Raw genomic sequence first — 16,487 nt, forward strand, 5'->3', positions numbered from 1 at the left:
ATATAAGGTATATGAGCACATATAGATAATTTTCGTGTACCCCATGACCTTTTGTTTATTTATATTACTTCCGTTTGTTTCTTTGTTTGTTTGTTGATTGTTTTTTTTTTGTTAGTTTGCGTTTTCTAATCTTTCTAAAAGTTATGAACACATTTTAACGAGATTTCAACCAAAGGGGAGTTTTAACCTAACTTAAACGCTTATTGCAGTTTGGTGGTGATGCGGACCATGGTTTGGATCCAGGATTTTTTTTCCAACTCGAAAAGTTATCAACAGATTTGAATAAAATTTTTACCTGAGTTTTGTCTTAGCCAAATTAATATTCCATAAAATGTTGGTGGTGATCCGGAACATTTGTTTTGCTCATAGATCAAACTAACTATGTATGATGAAAACATAAAAGAAAATACACCATGTGAATAACACATGTTTAGTTTAGTATGGAAATTTTCTTCATTATCGTTATTTGGACGCTTGCCGGATATGTGAAAATATTCCGAAAAAAAGAAGGTTGGTCTCATCTTATGTGAAATAAGCTTTCAGAAAATAACCTCATTTTTTTTTATTATCTCTAATCATTGCGTCACAGTTGCCGATTTTCTAAGGTATCAAAAAAATAATATTTCAGTCGCCATCGAAAATCGCTGCTACCACCTAAAAAATAACGGTCGGGCCTTGAAATTTTCAGGGGAAAACCGGGGGCCTAGAAACTTGAAAATGCATTGAGCCGTCTGCAACTTCTTATGCACTGATGGCACGTCAGGTGGCAAGCTCTGCTATGCTTCTACAGATAGTTTGCTGGTGATCCATGGTCCCTTGGATCGTCGCTTGCCAGGGTAGCGGCGTGTCGAAGGTTTCGCAATAAAGAGTAACATTCAGTAGCGAGGAGGATCATACTGTCTTCAGGGACTGAAATATAAATGTACCAGGCCAATAAAAGGGCTAAGGAAGAGGATAATAAGTTACTTGTCAGTAACCTTACTAACGTTGGAAAATGAGAGCATAGTAAGAACAATGTCATATGAGGTGTTAAATACTAATATTTGTTAGGTATAGCGAATTCAGAATACCATCATATTGTTGAGAATAAATAATGAACAAGAATTCCATATTTTCAGGCAAAATAGGCTAGTAATAATCCTTTGGACACATGTAGGCAGCTTGGCCTAAACAAAAAATGAATGTGCGCATCTCAGGCACTGTATGAATGTAAGTGCGGGTAAACAGAACGTGTGGCAGGATGCAATTCCTTCATAGTACGACAGGGCGCAGTACCACTATTTACAGCCATAGGCCGGCTTGACATTATCTTGTGGTGATAATAACTATGTAAGCCTATATAATGCATGGTGTCTGCAGTGCATTACCCTTATTGCAATAGATATTGACTCCATCAGTTAGATGTTGCATATTCACCAGCGCTTTAAACAAAAGAAACGTAAATTCCAGCATTACTGAGGATAAGATATCGAACTTGAGAAAACGTCGTGAAAGCAAATTAGGTTCAGTTATGCCAAAGTAAAGTTAATAATCCTAGAGTGAATCCCGTGTAGATCAGTCAAGCAAGTGAGTAAAGCGGCAAGTAATAGCAAAGTGATTTTCAAAAGAACACAATATGTTTAAAATCAAAGAATTTAAGTGAAGACACAATCAGTAACGAAGTAATTAGGAATACATATACGACATAAGAGAGAAAGAACGATAACGTAAATTCGTAATATAGAAAAATGTTATACAACAATAGAATAAATTGGTGTGGTTATTTGCTCTGAGGAAAATAAAACACTAAACTGCAATGTGAGGACGACAATGAGGCGTGAGTTGAGGGTGTGGCACGTGAGTCTGGTCTCGGTGTGTCATTTTTGTTTGTTCGTTTTTGTATTATTATGGAAATAATAGGGAATTATGAATGTGTGCATCTTTGTAAATATTATTGGGTATATTAGAAATATGTATTAATTTTGAGGATTATCAACGTATGACATATCTATTGTTGTGATTTTGTTATTTAGTTGTATACGAAGAATTGTCAAACTTAAGTTCTAATGAAGATATATTGTTTAGTTACGGAAAACGTTGCGCATTGTAAGTTTCTTTTGTCACGAGGAAGCGTTGTTGACAAGCTGAAATGGCTACAGGGTGTTATGTTGATTTTGTGCAGCCTGATGACTGACGGGCATGGAAAGGACTGAGTTTGGGCGAGATTTCTTGTATAGCATGAGCATCATCATTCAGGGGCGAGGTGCCATGATGTAAGTGTTTGAAACTGTGATTATAGATTAGTGCTGCAAATTTTCTTGGAAGATATTGTGTGCTGGTTTCCTATATATGAAAGTTTAATCACCTTTATTTTGAACGTTTCCAAAGTTTTGGCCTATTAATTATTTGTGTGCTCATTGACTTGCCATTTGCCATTTGATATTTTGAAATATATTGTTTGCAGGTTGAATAAAATCTGAACCTATATAGAAACTGCTGCATATTATTCTACCCATAGTGTAATGTGAGCCAATCCCTGAGTGATGACAGTCTACTGATACAGTTTTGCTGTCATACAATGACTGACAGAGAGAATTTTGTAACAGAGTTAGCAGTGTGTTCATAAAGAAAAAGGCAACTTGTATGTAAAGTGTGGTGGATTTAGGGAGGACAATAATTAATCTGGCACCAAAGAGGTACACTTACTCTTAATAGTAGTGAGGAAGTATCAGTGGTGTAGGGTAGAAGCACGAGATCATGGTTGTGCTGGCGAGGGTTCGCGAACCTTGAAGAGGCAGGTGAGCCGGATTGGCGAGTATGGTGTCGTAGAGTGGGAGAATACATCTTCAGCAACTTCGTCAGACGGTAGCACAGGCGTGAGTAGTCAGCACGAAGTAATTTAGCATACATGATGTGGGTATTCGTGGATAAGAAGAGGACTTGGTAGCGATGGCTGGGCGTTAAGGGAAGCGAGGATGCACTTCGGCAGGAGCTTATCTTCTTAACAGGAACATTCGGTGTTGTAAAGTTTTACCCCGCTGGCCACTAGATATCAATATCAGAGGTTGGGCGTAGAGAGCAGGTGGAATGACAGGGGACTTTCCTGGAGGGTTTATTAGGGGAGGTAAACATGTGACCCAATGAGAGACCCATGCCCCAGGTGCCAAGGGCGGATTGGTGATGAGTGAGACCGTCGTCTGTCTGCCGTGTCTCTGTCTGCTCTCCTCCTGTTCTGCTTGACGAGTAAAGTGAACACCTACTTCCACTGACGGAGGAAAGCAGCTGCCAGGACCTAGATGAGAAAGGGGACCATCCGGCCTTGAGCATATCATCAACAACCTACACCGGAAGTTGTTATTTTGGTAAGAATTTGTTCCGTCTTGCATATTACATAAACAATTGCTCCTCGCAATTTTCAGTTCTATAAATCCAATTGCCTCATTGTAAGGGTCCATTTACAAGACCTATGATACCCAACGATATTTGTCCCCATCTGTGTGAAGCACTGTATCCGAATTGGAGTACCCGCACAGGTATTCGGGGGGGGGGGCGTAATTTCTACAGAGGTAGATAGTTGCCTCTAGTTTTTTCCATGCTCTTTCCAAGTGGCTGCCACCAATTTCTTCCTCACAGAGAACATCATACCTACCATCAGTTTCTATGGGTTGGTCTGTGGCTTATTGTCCCGTTTGCAGGGGGGGGGATCATTTTACCTAATAATTATGTGAACATTATCACGCACTGGCAAAATTTGCAGTTGGCAAGTCTGTGAAAACCCTAATTGTTACCTTTAAAGATAACAAGAGCTCTCTAAACACGTCTACACACGATGGTGATGAGGCCTTGACTGGAGAAAGAGAGAGTATAGCATGCATATAAATCCATTAGGTCACATACCAAGCTTTTGTCTCTGCCCGTGTTAATTCTACCAAGCCAAACTTCATACATAGCATCTGCTTCCGCCCGCATAAAAGGACACGGTTCCCCGTGCCTGCAGAGAGAACGCATGTCGCCGTTGCGCCGCGAACATCGCCCCTTGGCCCTCGCTGGCCTAAGAGAGATCGCCTGCATCTGTCACTGGGTCGAGGCCCCTGCAGCTCGGGCTCCCTAAGTTCAGTAAAAAGAGGAAATTATGAGCAAGAATTCCATATCTTCAGGTTAAATAGTACTCGTGCTTCGAACACAGAGGCAGATGGGCCTGAAGTTATTTCGAACCGTGCGCATCTCGGGCGCGTCAGTCGTAACTATCGTGTGTGCAAAGTTCGTTTGTGGCCATGTAAGCCTATATAAAGCATGATGTTTGCAGTGCAGTGCCATTCTTTGCAACAGAATGGACTTGTTAATTACAAGTTACATATTCACCAATACCTTCAAACTGAGGAAGCATAAATTCCAGCATGAGGACAAGATATCGCACATACAGCCAGTTATACGTCAAACCATTGCACTTAGTATAATTTATAATCCTAGAGTGAATTCTGCATCCACTGGTCAGGTAGGCGGATTAGAGGTCACTCAGGTAAATGATATCTATGTGGGATTGCATGGACAATTAGCACGGCAAGTATATGAAAAATAGCAATGTCACAAACACAATATATATTTATTCATAGAATATAAGTGAAGATGCAAGTAGTTATGAAGTAGAAACGATGATTTTATAAATTCACAAATAATAAACATGAATGATATATATAACAGTCATTCATATAACTATTTTCACTGAGAGAAAATAAAATGTACTGAACTGTGTAACGTGAGGAACAATAATAATAGACGGAAAAAACACAAATAACACAACAATATACTAAAGGAATGCCTAGGGCAGGGGAGTGAGATTTGAGGTGAGGAGTGGCACTTGAATCAAGCTCCAGGGTGTGACAGTAGTGGTATATCTCTTGTAGAAGTAGGACATGTTTACAGTACTGTCCTCAAGCGCAAGCTATCCCGAATCCTGTGTTTACTCGCTCCCACATAGTCCTCGGATAGGGAGCGGGTCATCTCCCCAGCATGGCTAGCAGAAGTGGATCCCATAAAAGGGAAAGAAGTGAAGGAAGCGTGGTCTAGACTGACAATGCGAATGGATTAGAGCACGAGAAGAGGAAGAAAATGAAAACGAAGCAGCAGCTCAGAATGTTGCCGGTGTGAAGGGAAGGAAGCGAAGGCTCTTACCACAAAACTGCACCATGTTTCCTAGAGAAATTAAGGTGAGCCATGCAACTAGGCCGGGATCACCGTGATTTCGATCTACTGCTGAAGGAAGAGGGAGACTGTATCTCACGGTGTGGACAGGCCAGGCAGAGCAGACCCTGACGACTCAAGGATGTAAGGGGACAGTGATAACTGTCCCAAAGGCTGAGGAAAAGTTCACTAAGGGCCAATCATGCAGGACCCAGACTTACTGTTGGATAATGAGAGATTTGTGTGGGTTAAGAGGCACGCGTTTAGGGGCGAGGAGCGGAGTCAGCTCGTTGTCCTTATGAAAGGGGAATCGCCATGGACTTGTCATCGGGATGCTCGATTCAAGTTCTGCGGTAAGAAACAACTCACGAATCTGCCGGGCCAAAATTGAGAAGGGGGGAAGGGTTAATGCTTGCTGCTGCAGTTGCATAGGACTCCATCATGCCGGGTCTCATACAAACAGGGCGAGACCACTGTAGGCGACCTGCCTACAGTACCTCACAGCACATCTGTGAGTGTGCGTATGATCTTTCACTTTTATAGATCATTGATTGAATATTTGTATTTTTGTATTTTATGTTATTAGCTGGTAATATACTTGATTTTCGTATGAGAACTGTCAGCCCAAATGTGGACTTATTAAGATAGGGGTAAGGATAACCTACGTTACCACATCCTTTTGAGATGTAATCTTTTGTCTTAATAAACTTGTCAAAGTAAAAAAAAAAAAAAAAAGTCAAGGTGTGACTTCCTTTGTATGTTCTGTTATTATTATTATTATTATTATTATATTGTAATATAGTCGTGTTCCTTGAGAATGAAGACAATATGTAAGGTGTGGGTGGGCGTGGGGAAGGCAATAGTTAATCTGGTAACGCACTCCGACAAACAAACTGCCGCCAATGACACGCAGAAGCTTGTCGCCGACAACGGAACTCACATCAACTCCGAGACAGCATTATACGCTTGGCCAGGCGCCCTTATTCATGGAATTTCCTCATCGCTGACCATACGGTTTGCACGTGGGGCCATGCTTGTGAACGCATGGTTCGCACACTTGTCTGCCTGCACCCAAATATAACCCAAGCCAGCTTGGGTCGCGACCGGCCCTATAAGAGGTCAGTGAAGGTTGACCTAAGCCTCACTCAACTCACTCGACTCAGGGAGAAAGCTGGACCTGTGAGCCTGTGATCAGTCACCCTCTGCGCGGCTGTGCCCTTGCTATAGCTTGAAGTCGTAAGTACCACCTGCGCTTACGTCTCGTATCGTGTTTTATTAAACGTGTGTTAACTCTTAATACTAAAGAGTAAAGCCATACAAGTTTATTACTCTGCCCCACCATTATCTATATAGAAGGTTCATAACCTATTATAGTGTGGAAGACAGGTAGTTTCACCCTTTTGGCTTGAAACATGAACATGTCTCCGAAATCCGCTCAACCATCGATATGTCTTCAAAACCACAAAAGTACACGTTATGGGCCAATATTTTCTCTTTCCTTTCTTCTCCTATATGTGTTAATCTGTGTAAAATGTGCAATTGCTCTTACTTTGCTTTTGCTGGTTAGAAGTGCTAATGGTGAAAATTTGAAATCTTTATGATGGCAGGGAATGGCAACACTTGTGCTGTCACTCATCTTAACCTGAGGTCATAAGGCCCGCGAACAGATGCGGGACATGATCTCCAGTCACAAACATAAATATTGTTCATCAAGTAATTCATTCTCTCGTTTTTAGAGATTTACATTTTTTCAACTACAATGAATTCATTATTTGTTCATGGTTTCTCTCAAAATGAGGATTTTCTTCTTGTGATTCCCAATTACTTTACGAATTCTATGTACTCTATTCTCTTCTTGTACAAATTTCATTGGTTGATTGTTGAAATTCACTCCCTTATGGACTTTTTCGGTTCGTTTATTCTCTTGCCAATTTCGTTCCCTCGCAAATGTGTATAAATTCATTATATGAAAATAATAGAATTTTCCCCTTTCATAGTGCACAAGGATGCGCGGGGTTTCGTAAATCGTCTAATAAATCTCTCGCTCTGTTGTCTGAGGGTAAGTACTGAAATTACTCGTTCGATCGGTAACTCGAGTCGGTGTGAGCCAGTATTGCCGTTTGGCCTTTCAAGCTTTGGTTTGCATGCCCGTTTCCAGAAGAAAACAAAGAAAGCGAACATTTTGGGTAAACAGGAAAAATATGGCAGTGGTGTAATTGCAGATAAATATCGGTAAATTTGTAAATAACACCTAAAATCGATTTCCAGGTGATGACTTTATACTTCCCCTGGGCCCAGCTCCTATTTAAATATTTATATCTTGAAAAAAAATCTGCCGCATCAGCATCTAAAGCCACTAACGGCGTATGTAAGATATAGTGATACATCAAAGGCCATGCATCACTGATAAAAGTATTATGTATTTCACAACATGAAAATGTAATAATGAAATTGCCAACAATACTCACCATATGAACAATACTAACATTTTGGAAGGTTGAGAAATGCCTAGGGATTGCAGTAATGGCATCTCATTTTCGACAGTAACCATAAAAGACACAATTCCCATCAGGCGAATTTTTGGTTCGCTGAGCTGCGAAATGTGGTCCGCAAATTTCGCAGTGTTACTTTCCACGGTTTTTTTATTCGCATAGCAGACGAAAATTGTACACATCATCAACACTGGTGTTATCCCGCATTGTAGCCTGATTGTAAATGTAGGATTAGGGTTTTGAGCTAGAATAATGATTTGCTTATTAGTCACACCCTTCTTACCTTACTTAATCGCTTGTATGTTTGGGAAATCCCGACAGTCGTGTGATTTGAAAGTTAGATAGTTGCGAGCGCCTGTCACAGATTGTTAAAGACGTTATAGATTGAATTTGAGTCTCGTTCAGTTCACTTCATTTCATTCGGTAATTTGGGTAAAAAGCGAAACCCCATCTGTCGATGAAGTCTAACATACTCTGAACATGAGTAAGCGAGAAATGATTACCTCAGTCTATCAGAATTTGTAGCGAATCCGTAATTCAGATTAAATACAATCGGGGATAGCTTAAAAACTTCTGAACTATGAAGTGTGCATTGTGAAAACTTGCAAAAATCTCTCATGTCACTTTGCATAATTGCGTACGTTGAGTCACAATTCTTTTAATGTTGAGTTCAATGTGGTCATTGAAATAATGTTGTAGTATAATAAATAATTATAACACTTGTAAAAATGAATTTTCATGATTGATTCATTCCTTGCGTGAGCTCGCTCTCTCCCTTCGTACTATTCACTCACACACTCACACCCTCGATCCTTCACGCTTAACAAAAGACACAGAATGTTTCATGAATAGAGTGTGTAGATGTCGTAATTGTAGGCACAAAGAGTAATGAGGTATCTCTTTGCCACGCAATCATTACTCACTCACACACAGAACAGACACAAACTTTCATTAATAGACTTTGTTGCGTCGTACTTGCATGTTATCTCTTTTGCCCGTGATGTTGCCAGTGGTGATGTGACAATGATGCAAAACACTCATTTACATTTTTCTTTCTCTATGAGATGACGATCGCTTCAAGTAAATCCTTGCGGATTGCCATTGTTGTTTCTCTTATCTACTCTCATATATATCTCAAATAGTGAAAAAAACGAAAATGAATAAAATAACGAACATTAAAAACAGCAAATAATATAAAAATACTTGCTAGCAGCACTTAACATACCTTCCTCTTACTCTCTTTTTCTCTTATTATCTTGGCCCTTAAGTGTATGATCTGGTTCGATAATGCATGGATACCCGACACGGCGCCGGAGGCCTAACTGCAGTACGGTTGCCTTAGACTGCCGTCAAACGGACTTCGCTGGAAAATCGCCGCAGACCTAAGGACTAGGGGTCGTTAGCGCGTGTACTGATTCAAGCAAGTAAAACCCATAAAAACCATCGATCCTTGGTATGGAAGTCTTGCTGCCGCCACCTGGTTAGTTCGTCCAGGAACGCTAGTTTATGTTTGGAAAGTTAGAGGCGTCTAGAAGAGGGTAAATGAAACTGGATAGCAAGTGTGCAAGTGTAAAGAAATGACCGAACCAAGTTTCCAAGGTTAACACTGAAGTAGCGTGGTTTGTAATGTCCGAGGTGGAGTGCGCGTCGGCCCTGAGCCGATGGAAGGTATAGATTTACGGGTTTTGAATAGGAAAATAAAAGAGGTCTAGGATTCTAGAAGAAATCAATAAGACACTAAGGATTTGTTAACTTTCAAGGCTTTAAATCCACGTTTTTTTATCTCCATATTTATTTAGTAAAGTTCCCATTAACCACAGAACATAAAAAGTAACTATAAAAGTTCACTTTAAAAATGACACAAACGAACATGAAATAAAACACGAGAAAAAAAAAATTGAAACAAGAACTCTTAAAACGACTCCATAAAAAGAGCACATCGCTTTACTTAAAATTAAAAAACAAAGATCTGCCCTTCAGCAATTGCCCTTACAACCGAAACCACAGATAAAAAAACAAAAAACAAAAAACATCTTATATCCAAGTGCCGGGTCACACGGCTGAGAGATGCTCTGACTTGACCTGGCTTCTTGGGCTGTATTTATACTCCCCTCGGCAAATGAATATGCAAAAACGATGGGACTCTAGGGTCAAATAAGGTCAATGGGAAATGTTTCTCAATAGAGGGCGGTACCTTCTCCCCTCACATTAACTTCGTTTTACTTAAAAATACCCATAATAACCCTTCAAAGTATTAAAAGAAGAACTAAGAAGCCTTAAAACTAAAAGGCTAAGAGGAAGGATGCTGCTCTCAGAGGGATGGAATATAAAAAATATGATTAGGAATCATTGAATCACAAAAAAACACCAGCTCCAGTATTAATTAAAATAATCCGTTCCCGGCCGCCTTAAAGCTCTCCGCGACCGGGGCACCGTAATATATATATATTGCGTGGCCAGGGGTAACTCGTTAATTTCCGCCCAGGTACTTTCGTTTGTGGTAGGGCCGCTATAGCTTGCTGTGGCTCACTACACAGGCATTAAGCCGTCCCAGTATGAAGTGGAAGGGCGTCACCTACCAGGACTCCTGTAGATCCAGTGAAGAAACAGGAACTCGTCAGAGATGGCCCCAGGATGCTATGGAAGAGTGCCGCCTGCCTGGACGACCGTAGACCCAGACGCAGGTTACGAGGACGTCCGGACGAGCACGAAGCCGAGAAGGACCTGGACGAGATTTGCGAAGACGTGTGGACGAGGACTGAGAATGTCTGGACGATCCGAAGACGAGTAGGACCTAAAGGAGACCGCCAAGGACGTGTGGACAGATGCATTCACCGAGGACCAGCAAGAAGATGCCGACAAGGAGCAACAAGAGGATGATCTACGACAAGAACACGGGAACGAGATGACCAGCAGATCGGTTCCAATGATGGGTCACCCTTGAGGCAAATCAAATGACATCTCTGAGGGCGAGACGTGAATAGCTGGCCGAGCAATATAGCATACTGCATAACCTAATATATCATACTAGCTCATACCATGCAGTCTGCATGTGTTCAAATTCCCATGTAATTGTGGCTATTTCTGGAAATGAGCTGTTTTAAATGATAGATAGTTTCATATACCAAAAACGAAAAATCGAGAATTTTTGGTTGAAAGGTTACAGTAAGTAGTCATGTTTATGGTAAAGTAGTGCATTTCATGTGGCACCTGTAAGTTGACAACTGATAACATCTTTGTGAAACATTTGCGATGATTTAATATTTTTATACGCCTTTGAAATCCTTAGTAAATCTTTGCTGAAGTCAAATAGTCAAAGACTTTCATATTAAAGGATATCAGCTGACTAAATTGGTCGATCAAATAGCTGAATCAACCCGGCATAAACGTTTTAATGAGGCTGATGCCGAATCACAGTTCATGTCGCACCTACCCGTTCCGGCGACTGTCAGATCGAAATCTGCCAGTCGTCTCCCTTGCCATCAGATTCAAGACATAGATGCTTCTGTCCAATCCTCCCGAGAGAGGTCCCAGGAAATTCGGGAGAGAAGACCCCCCCCACAAAAAAAAATGGAAGACAAGGCACTTCAAAACGCCTTAGAGCATAAACTTTAACAACAATTATACAATAGAACTCGAAATCCTAGAACTGGAGTAAATGGCTCTTGATTATTAGCCTCGTCCTATGCTCTTGATATCATGGTTCAAGAAATGCATTTTAACACCTTATGTCTGACGAAGTCATTTCATCTGTGTTGGAAGGCTCGAGAGGGTGGAGGCATAGTGATTTTAATGCTCATCATAATTTATGGAATTCCCTGCTGGTGAATGATAGATGTGAGCAAATAGTTAATCAGTGATTCTGATTTAGTCGTGACTGATGATAGTCTGACGCAGGTGGACGATAATATCTATAGTTTCAACTATGTAGATCTATCTCCGGTATCTTCAGCAGTAGCAGCCAAGCGCTGGGGAGCGATCACCTTTCTATTCTTAATGAATATTCATGTGACACAACGAGAATGCCTCCAGCACCTAAATTTAACAGAAAAAGAGCAGAAGCAGCATTAAGCTCAAAGTTTTTTGAGAAACCATTGATGAAAAACTAAATAATATTCAAAATCCTATCTTAGATGCTGCACTAACTATTCCTAAAGCTTCAACAGATAGCGATAAACAGAGTTCCATGGGGGACACCAGATTGCTGCAGAGCACTGTGTGAACGCAATAGGGGCTATAGACTCTTCAAAAATAACATCAATAATGAGAACATTTACAGTTGCAAAATAGCAAGAACTAGGGCTCATAGAACAATTAATAAGTAAAAACTGGCTCCTAACAGAACTTTGTCTCTACAATTAACAGCAACACCAAAATATCCCAGGATTGGTCCATAATTATTAAATACGTAAGAAAAAATCGTCTTGCAGAATCAAAAAATTCATTAAAGGGGGTACAACGTTCGATTCGTCTAGAGAAATTGCTAATGTACTCCAAAGGCAGTTCTCATACACAAGTAGAATTCCTAACCGCCAAGGAGGCGGCTGAGCTGCAGCCTATGCACTTTGCCACAGGAGATGACTTTGATTATGATAGAGATCAAGCAATGAATGAGTTTGTCCGTGCCCTAGAAGCACTAGATGAACGTCCCCAGGCCCCGATTATATACGATATGAGATGACAGAGCGTCTTAATCAAGATGCCATGATTAAGTTGCTTGAAGTGGAAACTAAATTTGGAAAAGTTAGACCCATATCCGCTATCTCTTACCGCCTAATTACGTTGACAACTTGCTGAAGCAAGTTAAATTATTAACTGTAGGCTACAGCATTTTTTTTTCTAATTTTACTAGTTCATCACGAGCAGTGCGGCTTCCGAAAATGACACCAAACTCGATCAGCTAGCAAACCTGGTCATATTCAAGAGGCCATTACGAAAAAACATTTTTTGATTTGAGTATTCTTAGATACGACATGACATGGTGACATAGGCCAACTGAAAAAAATCTTACTTTTGGATTGCGTGGAAATTTCCGTTGTTTTATTCAAAATTTCAGTTTTGACAGAACTTCTATTGTCAAATTCTCAGACAATGTCACTTTTTTGGACACTTTTATCCAGGCAGAATCCCACAAGGAAGTGTCTTGTCACCAATTTTATTTCTGTGTGATGAATGCCGTCTTACCAGCTCCCCCTCAGAATCTTAAATACTCACTACACTCATGATTGTGCATTATGGCATTCAAGCAGTAATGAAGAATTATCGGCAAATCTTATCCAATAGGCACTGGATATGATTCATAACTGGGGCCTCCAGTAGGGCTTTGTTTTCCACAAGAAAGAGTATCAGGGTATTTTTTCACAGGAAGATGTCGAAAAGCAGAGTAACTTTAAGTAATCGCCCAATACCTATTCAAAATTCAAATTCTTGATATCGTGCAGCATCTGTTGTCGTCTTCTATCTCTGCCTATCTTTTCTACGGGAGACAGGGCCGTGGTGAAGGCGAGCTTAGACAGTGCATGCCATCGTTCATCTAACTGCCCAAATATTTAAATTGTTCGACTTCTTTCAGCTGCTTCCCACCACTGTAAATATTCATACCAATTTCTTGGTTTCTACCTACTTCCATCGCTTCTGTTATATCGATGTTAATTTTCATGCTATATCCAGTGTTGTTATCATTCTATGTCAATCATCTTCTGTAAGCCTTCTTTCGATGAACAAACAATTGCCTTGTCATCTGCAAATCTTACTGACGTAACTAATGTACCATTTACTTTACCTGCGTCTAGATCAGCGGTCTCTAAACTTTTTGGACCATTGACCCCTTCATGGAATCCTTGATTACTCATCGACCCCCCAGGTATATACAAATATGTATGTATATATATATATATATATATATATATATATATATATATATATATATATATATATATATATATAAATGCTGATTAAGTAAATGTACAGTTTTCACATACGTTAGTGAAGGGAACTGCATACCAAACCCAAAACTACAAATGCCCGGCGTTTATCGACCCCTTTTGGCCCCCAGTTGTTTATCTACTCTCTCCCATCGACCCTCAAGGATCGATGTCGACATCTTCGAAGACCCCTGATCTAGATGTAACGGCTCTTGCACCAATGCTTCAGCATTCACGGTGAACAGCACGGGTGACAAACTGCATCCTTGGCTCACATATCTATCTATTTTAACTCATTTACAAATTCTTAATTTGTCTATCTCTCCAGTCTACTCCAACTGCCGTTAGAATTTCCATCAATCTGCACCATTGCGTCCGATCAAATACCTATAAAGTCTATACGTCTATAAAACATACACATAGGGGCGTCATTTCAGCTTTTTGTTGGGGGGGACAAAGGCGGGTATGCGAGCGAAGTGGAATAAAAACAATATTGAATAAAAATATAATAAATAAAAGCTATTCTAGGCGCATTTTAAAGATATACCCGGAACTTTAGTTTTTAAAAAGTATAAAATCTTGAGGGACTAGCAACTGGCCTCCAGCCCTCCAAATGACGCCCCTGCATACACATTTCATTGTTGAAATCCATTTTTTTCTGACAACATTCGAATATAACCCATTGCACACACACACACACACACATATAGACATATAAATACATGCACACGCACACACACACACACACACACACACACACACACACACACACACACACACACACACACACACACATATATATATATATATATATATATATATATATATATATATATATATATGTCATGTCCTTAACACCATATGTCATGCCTTGGAAAATAAATTAAAAGATCAGATCCTCTCCTCTTTTTATAGCCACCACTCTATAATAACGGCCAATTTATTAAACTACTGTGTTACTTTATCAAAGTTACTTTCAACGGCAAGTAAAGTTAGGATGACCATCCTGTTATTACTAATTTTCTTCTCATATCATATATATCATTATAATTTGGAAATTTCCAAAGAATTAAGCTTCAATTACATATATGATATTGAAACAACCTCCATTGGCATTGGCTAACATAAGGCATTATTATACAAATATACTCCCTGAGATGACATCCCCTTCAAGAACAACAAGGAACAATTGAAATAGACCCTGACTGGAAACGATTGTCTGGACTGGGGGATAAGCTTACCTCTGTGATACAATACGTAATACAAAATCAAAAGAAATATATGGACTGACCTCATCAATAACCATCAGTTCACCGTGTACCTCACAACATTAGGGCAACTGTCGTCTGCGACGAGTGCCAAATAATTTTCCAACACTAGTTGCATTTGCTTGGGGTCCTGGGGGAAGCTCACAAGATGCGAGGTGTGTGTGGCGTCAATTGACATCTGCGCTCACTCCAAATTCGCTCTGTGACAGGAGTCAACGGTCTTCTGAAGCGTACCAACGCTCCCACTAGAGATACAGGGTTGGAGACGTCATTCTCAAAATTTATCCCCCCTTCCTATGTAAGGCATTCAGTCCAACAACTATTGCCAAAATACATAAGCCTAATAACCTATCTACAAATTAATAAACAAATTTTACTATATTCAACATAAGGTCATAATATTTTAGTGACTTGGTACGCACCCTAACGGTCCTGTGATTCTAGAAACTTATGGAAAAACGTATTTACATTTCCATGTCAAATCCATGTGTGTGTGTGTGTGTGTGTGTGTGTGTGTGTGTGTGTGTGTGTGTGTGTGTGTGTGTGTGTGTGTGTGTGTGTGTATGAATATATATATATATATATATATATATATATATATATATATATATATATATGTGTGTGTGTGTGTGTGTGTGTGTGTGTGTGTGTATATATATATATATATATATATATATATATATATATATATATATATATATATATATATATGTATGTATGTATGTATGTATGTATGTGTGTCTGTATGCCAGCAGATGTCAACGTAAGAGGTCTCCGTCTGCGCTTCTCTCTTGTCTGAAGAACGTGTCCTTTTATGCTGGCTCCGGGAGATGTTTGTTTGAGCCTAGACAAAGGAGGGTGAGTTCAAAGGGCTTGCTCGAGGGGGAGATGTAGGTCACCTTGGGTCAACTAGGTTCGGGTGTGGCAGGTGCGAATCGGCTGCTTCCTCTAGTGATGTACACACAGGAGGACTGCGACAGGAAGGTACAGCTTCCGTTTCGACCGCGGTCGGATGTGTGGAATTATATTCTTGACAGATATGTTATACATATATATATTAAACACACACACGCGCACACACATTATATATACATACATATATATATATATATATATATATATATATATATATATATATATATATATATATATATGTATGTATGTATATATAACAAGACAGCAATCGTGTGTCGGTAGCAGACTCCTTGATCAGCAGTAGTAGTTTTATTGTAGTGTGGTACATCTGAGGGATAGAGGTCTAGTCCGATGAATATACCGTAGGCTGTCTGTCGCTCACAGGCGACCCTCTTTTATATGGGATTATACAGGGTATAAATGGGCCGTGTTGTATTCAAGAGGACAGGGGGCGGATCAAGGTCTATAAGCGACTCAAATTCGTCCATCTCGCGCATGACGTCATCTGGAGACAGAGCCCGGGGGTTCGACGCTAATCGTGTGGTCATTCTTTGATGTGAGGTAGAGCCGTAAGGATCTCTCCCTCCGTTTTAGCTCGCTTGACTGACCGGCGCGCGCAAAGCCACAATACCCAGTGATTGGTTGCAGCTTATATATGTACATTCATGTTATTATTATGTTTATGTATTGCCATTATTATTATTATTATTAACATTATTATTGTTATT

The sequence above is a fragment of the Penaeus vannamei genome, chromosome 37 (assembly GCF_042767895.1).
Source record: "Penaeus vannamei isolate JL-2024 chromosome 37, ASM4276789v1, whole genome shotgun sequence".
In the NCBI taxonomy this organism is placed as follows: domain Eukaryota; kingdom Metazoa; phylum Arthropoda; class Malacostraca; order Decapoda; family Penaeidae; genus Penaeus; species Penaeus vannamei.